The following is a 6840-nucleotide window of genomic DNA, read 5'->3' as shown; positions in this document are numbered from 1 at the left end:
CATCCCGAGAAAGAAGAACAAAGGAGAGCTCCCCCTCTCTCTCCCACCTCAAGGCTCACTCAAATCCCGCTCCAAATTTGATTTTCCTCCGTGAATCTTTCTCTCCCTTGTTGTTTGAGGTAATCTCCCCGGGATCCCTAAATTTTGTTGGTAATTTCTTGTTACTTTAGTGGCATTATGTAACCCTAGGTGGCACCTTAGTTTCTAGATTTATTCAAATCCTTTGGTATTGGATGGCTTTTAATTAATATGTAGTTGTGGTAGTAGTAATGGGATATGCATTTTGTGGGTACAAATGATGGATTTGATAAATATGATGGTTATGGTTAGGTTATGTGTTAAGCTAATGACATGATATATTTAGTACATAAGTTTTAATTTGTTTTTGATACAACTCATTAGGATATATAGCTGTCATTGCTTCATTAGAGTTGCATAGTTTTTGCAACTATGCATTATAATTGTCATTTCATCTTGTTTGTTGTCCCTTTTAGATGGATGATAGACTTGTTAATGTTCATTATTTGGACAAAGCGTCATTTGTGACCAAAACTGCAAGTGACAACGAGGAAGTGGTGGTATTCGACACAAGTCCTAGTTATGATGAGGTTGTTATTAAAGTAAGAGATAAGTTGAATTGGATGGACCCCAATGATAAAGTTGAATTAATAGGAAGGTATGATGTTGGGGTGGGAACAAAATCTCGACTGAAGAATATGCCTATCATCTCCGAGTTGCATTGGGGGATATACAAGGGTAAAGTTGCGGCCTCGGAAGATATGTCACTTGAATTGTTTGCTATGAAGGGGCAAGGTTCGCGGCTTGATATTGACTTGAACCGCCAAGTGTCCTCCCCGTGTAGAAGTGTGGCTCGTGTTGTGGATAGTGCCGAGGTCTATGCCCCCAATACTTCTAGCCAACCGCCACCTAGCCAAGAAAATGAAGTTGTTGGGCATGCTCTTGAAAAAGGTAATGAACAATATGTTGATGGTCATGGTGATGTCCAATGTGGTCATGGTGATGATGATGATGACATGCATGAGGATGAGACTCATGCAAATGAGAAGGAGAAAAGGGAACGACTGAAGCGTGAGGCGGACATGGCATGCAAAAACAAGAAGATGGCTCGAGAGGAGGAGAGAGTTAGGAAGCTTGAAAGGGCTCGTCTTGCACTAGAGGATGGATGCAGTGCTGATGATGAGCAAGAGGATGAGATTCATGGCAATGACATCGGTGACTTGGAAGCGTTTGTCAGGCAGCAGGACATGGACCGTGAGATCCCCTATAGTCGTGCATATGCATATGACTCGGATGATGAAGGTCCGGAGGAAGAACTGAACGTGGATGGATTCACGGAGAGAGAGAACCGTATACACACAGAGGTGACCGATTTGGAAATAAGAACTCCATTGTTTCGTGATCTCAGGTTGTCCCACAAGGCGGTAGTTGATGGTGGCATGAGTAAGGCGATAGAACCGAGAGCTTGCCCGGAACCGGGCGAACCAAGGGACAAGGATGAAGACGAGAATGCTTACTTGAACAAAGGGTTGAAGTTTGTGAGTTTGCAGGCCTTCAAAGTATGGCTAAGTGACTATGCTATTAGGAACCATAGACCATATCTTGTTGGGCACACGGACCAAAAAGTGTGTTACTCCATCCATTGTGACAAAGAAGGATGCCCATGGGCGGTCCATGGAAGAAGAATTAAAACCGGGCAATGGCTGTTAACAAGTTGTGTGTGTACTCACTCGTGCAGGCCACCGTCAAAAAAGAAGCCTAAAACACACCGTCAACTCACGTCTGAGTTTCTCAGGTTTAAATTAATGAAAGAAGTATCAAGTGATCCAACCGTGAAGGTTCCCAATGACGACGATGAAAAAAATGTTTGGATACAAAGTCAAGTATGGGAAGACATGGAAGGCCAAGTCAAATGCTTTAAGGATGTTGTATGGTAGTTGGGAAGAAGCATACAATCGCCTCCCGCGGTTATTGGGAGCGATTGCCCATAGGAACCCCGACATGTACCATGTGGTCGAGGATGATGGTCATGGGGTGTTTCACCGTGCCTTCTGGAGTTTCGGACAATGCATCACGGCCTTTAAGCATTGCCGTCCGGTTTTGTCTATTGATGGCACATTCTTGACCGGCCGATACAAGGGCACAATCATGGTAGCAATGGCGCACTCCTCCAATGACAATGTGTTGCCGGTGGCATTTGGTTTGGTGCCCTTCGAGCACCAAGACAACTGGGAGTGGTTCATGCGTCATGTTAGGGAAAATGTCATTGGTGATAGAGAAGTGTGCATTATATCAGACCGGCACCAAGGCATACTGAAATCCATGGACATTGTTATTCCAGGACTTCCAAAGCTCCACCATCGATGGTGCATGAGGCATTTCGTGGCAAACTTTTACAGGGCATGTAAGAGCAAGGAGTTGAGCAAGGATCTAACCCATGTTTGCGTGGCCTTCAGCACCGGTGTGTTCACCATTCGCTATGACAAGCTCTACAAAGCTGCAAACGAAGGAGGGAAAGATTTCTTAACACGAAATTTTCCGGAGAAACACAAGTGGGCACGCGCTCATGACAAAGGAGGTTGGAGATATGGAGACATGACCAGTAACATGGTCAAATGTTTTAACAATGTGCTCAGAGGTGCCCGCCCATTGCCAGTGACTGCAATAGTGGAATATACTTTCTTCAAGCTTAATGAGTATTTTCTAATGCATTCAGAGGAAACCGTGAAGTGGATTGGTGAAAAATGGAATATCCACCAAAGGTTGAAGAGTGGATGATGTTACAACAAAGCAAGTCCTCGGCACAGAAACTTAGGCTATTCAACACCTACGATATGACCTACCAAATCGACGAGCCTGGTGGGACAACAAGAGATGGTATGTCATATGGTGGTCGTGCATTCGAGGTGCACCTTAAGAGACGGTGGTGTCAGTGAGAGAGGCCTAGTAAGTATCATTGGTCGTGCTCTCATCTTTTGACGGCGGCGGCGTCAAGAAATATACATGTGTCTGATGGGACAACCGTGAGGATGCATGAGTTCGATCTTGAAGCTACTAGGTTGACATGGGCCCCTCGATTCCAACCCTTCCTGGACCCATCGCAGTGGCCTGACTATAATGGCCCGGAGCTTAGGCCCGATCCTTTGCTCAAGGTTGAGCCCAAGGGTAGAATCAGACAGAAACGGTTGAGAGGCGATATGGACAACCTAGCTGGATACACTGGCATGAACCAATTTGGTAGCGGGCACTTTATGGAGCCTCCGGACACTATCAACTGTGGTCAATGTGACAATTCAGGACACAATGTGAGAACATGCTCTAAGAAAAGGAAAACATCAAAGAAGGGCAATCCAACCACGAGTCAGGCAGGTGGTCGTAGAGGTGGTTCCCGTGCTGCTAGAGGCCCTAGAGGAGGTGCTAGGAGTGCACAACGTGGTAGAGGTGGCTCTAATGGAGGCCCTAGAGGGGGTAGTAGTGGTGCTCGTAGAGGTGGTTCCGGTGGTGGTACAAGAGTACGGAGGACTGATAACGGGTCGGCGTTTGGTTATTTGCATAATCCAAATGGTTGACCAATTTTGAATGGTAAATATTTGTTCATTTTTTCTTGTTTTCTTGTATTGTGTTTTTTTGCATTTAGTTTGTTCATGTAATTTTCTAACAATTCTTCTTCTCATAGGCATAGCTTCATCCGGTTCCACGACGAGGCCACGATGCGCTGACCAAGAGGACATGCCGAACAAGTGGGAGGAGGCAAGGTTGGACAAGACAAAGGAGAAGGATGTGAAAACCCCTTCATGTTGGTGTGCAGATGAGTGCAAGGTGAAGGTCTCCACTGACCGGAAGAAGTCGTGGACGGAAGGAAGAAGATATTTTGTGTGTCCCAACTATGCACATGATCGCGCGCGTCCCACTAACGCCTATGACCTCCCACCGGTATGTTAGAAAAGTAGGCTATTCTCCATTATGATTCATTTTATATTACTAACAAAAACTTGTTTTGTGTGTAGTCACCTCCTCCTCTTTGCAAGTACTTCACATGGATAGATCATGAAGTGCCAGAAGATGTCCAAAAAGACCAACTTCAAGATTGCCTTAGGAGACAGCGACGGTTTGAAGAATCCTTACAGAGAGCCGAGGACGAAGAACGTCGTGAGAGGGAGAGGAAGGAGCGGAAGAAGCGTGAGGAGGAGAGGGCGCGCAAAGAGAAGGCAGTTCGTCAAGAGGAGAGGGCCGGAAAGCTTGCGAGGGCTCGCGATGCACAAGAGGAGGATGAGGCATGCGACAAGAAGGGGAAATGGCCGCGTGTGACCCAATAGAGACTTGAATGTGCTGCTATTTGAGGATTGTATCATGAATTTGTGATGAACTATGTCATGGACCTATTGTGCTATTTGATGGGAACTATGTAATGAACTTAAGTTATGCTATTTGATGGGAACTATGTAATGAACGTAAGTTTCTTATTAGTTGTCCATGTGGTGAATTGTGCAACAAAATTGTCATATGCAGAGAGGTAAATGTTCTGTTGGCCCCTGATGAAACCAAGACGCCAGGAGCCGCGGCGTCCAGCGCTTTGTTCTGCTACCCAGACACCAGAAACCATGGTGTTTAGGCCCTATCCAGAGAGGAAAATGTGTGGTTGCTCCTCTGCACACTTAGACGCCATAAATCACGGCGTCTACACCTCTGCCCAGACACTAGAGACCACGGCGTTTAGGCCCTAACCAGAGAGGTAAATCTGCGGTTGCTCCTCTGCACACCTAGACACCAGGAATCACGGCGTTTGGACCTCTGCCCAGACGCCAGAGACCACAGCGTTTAGGCCCTATCCAGAGAGGTAAATCTGCGGTTGCTCCTCTACACACCTAGACGCCAAGGTCGCTGGCGTTTTGGTCCTTTGTAGATTATAAGTCCTTGTGGGCCCATTCCATAACTCATTCTTCAACCTCACAACCCCGAGCTGCTGCCCCCACGCTCTCTCTCCCCCAACCAAACCCCCCCTCAAATATCTCATAAACCGGTCCCATTTGACCGTTGGATCGAAGTCATTTACTACCATTGAGGTAAATCCAATGCACCCCCATGGTTTGTTTGGTTCAATCCATCACAGTTAGTGGATTATTTCAAACCCTAGCTTTTCCTTTTTTTTGCAAATCCTTTGCAAAAAAAGGGTACATATGTAGTGTTTTATACGGTGTTGTTAGCTTTAGCCTAATGAATTTAGCAGTGTAGTATGCATGCTCCTAGTGTTATGCTTACGATTTGGGTTAGGATTAGGATTAGGATTACCCTAGTTGTTATGCTTATGATTAGTGATAGAGTTACATACTTCTTTATAGAGTTGCATTTTAATGTTAGGTCACTCTTGTAGGAATGGCACTTAATACTGACGCAAAGATGGTTTTCATTGAGAAACATATGGATGCGGCGGATGAAAAGAACTGTGAACTCATTAAAGAAAAGATGACTCTGTGGGTGAATAGTTGCGATGCAAGGAATGAAGCTGCGAGGAACTCTGCACGGTTATATTTTTATGATGACTCAGATAATGCCATCGCTGAAACGGAAAAGAATCTTGCCGAGATGAAAAGGGCTGAACTTGATTGTAGAAGTGATCTAGGTAGGAAAATCACATTTTATGCAACTATGCTAGAATATCGTCAGATGGACTTGAATAGGCCTGGACAGATCATTGACTGGGCAATCAATGAAGCTATGTCCCCGATACCGACCCAGGCTGCTTGTTGGGATTGGGTTCTTGAAATACCGGGTGTCATCTATTGCAACCCTGGACCAAACAATGACATTCAATTGGAACATATCCCACTAGATTATGAGCCCGACTTGTCGCTGCTATATATCAACCCAAGCTCCTCGATGCTACCTACCGACCCAAGTTCCTCGGTGCCAGATGGGGCCAATGCAAGCAAGAAGAAGAAAAAGAATGATTCACAGAAGAAAAATAAGAAAGAGGATTCACGCAAGAAAAACTCGAGGGGTTGAACTATGTGATGTTCTATGTCATGGAACTAAGTGATGTTGTATGTCATTTGAACTATGTCCGTTAAAGTTTGTATTGCGTATGTCACTTGAACCATGTAATGCTTATGTCGTGGATCTAAGTTATGTTGTATGTCATGAATTTGAGACCGTTTATTCATGAGTTTCCAAAAAGTTTCTTCTAATTTGTCATTTGTTTGTACCTGCTATGCAATGCCAGTAATTGCTCTAATATTTGTTTTCAAAAAAATTAGGCATCTGCACAGGGCAAAACGCTGGAGACCACGGCGTTTTGGCCATATCCAGAAAGGTGAAACTGTTGTGGCTCATCTGCAGACCTGGACGCCAAGGTTTCTGGCGTCTAGGGGCAAAACGCCAGAGACCATGGCGTCTAGCCTGTACAGAAACTTCAGCATGACAGCATAACAGCAAGGATGACAGCAAAACTAAGCATAACAGCAAGGATGACAGCAAAACTAAGCATAACAACAAGGATGACAACAAAACTAAGCATAACAACAAGGATGACAGCAAAACTAAGCAATATTTCTAGGATGACAGCAAGAAGGTACCATAGTTCACGCCATCATAGCAAACAACATCATGAAGGTAGCAAAGTTCACGCCACTCCATAAGTGCAAATTAAACACAAGTCTCAGGTAGCAAAGTTCACGCCACTTCTAAAGTTCATGAATGAAACATAACAAAGTTCGCGAGAATCTAGTATTAACTAATTCACTTCTTCCTTCCTTTTTTGCTGCGCGGCGTGCGTTGTGTGGGCCGTGATGGCTGCGGTGCATCATCTATTTGGGACATCCCAAG

This window comes from Triticum aestivum, chromosome 4A (assembly GCF_018294505.1).
Source record: "Triticum aestivum cultivar Chinese Spring chromosome 4A, IWGSC CS RefSeq v2.1, whole genome shotgun sequence".
Classification (NCBI taxonomy): domain Eukaryota; kingdom Viridiplantae; phylum Streptophyta; class Magnoliopsida; order Poales; family Poaceae; genus Triticum; species Triticum aestivum.
The sequence above is the reverse complement of the archived record's forward strand: the minus strand, read 5'-3'. Positions refer to the sequence as shown.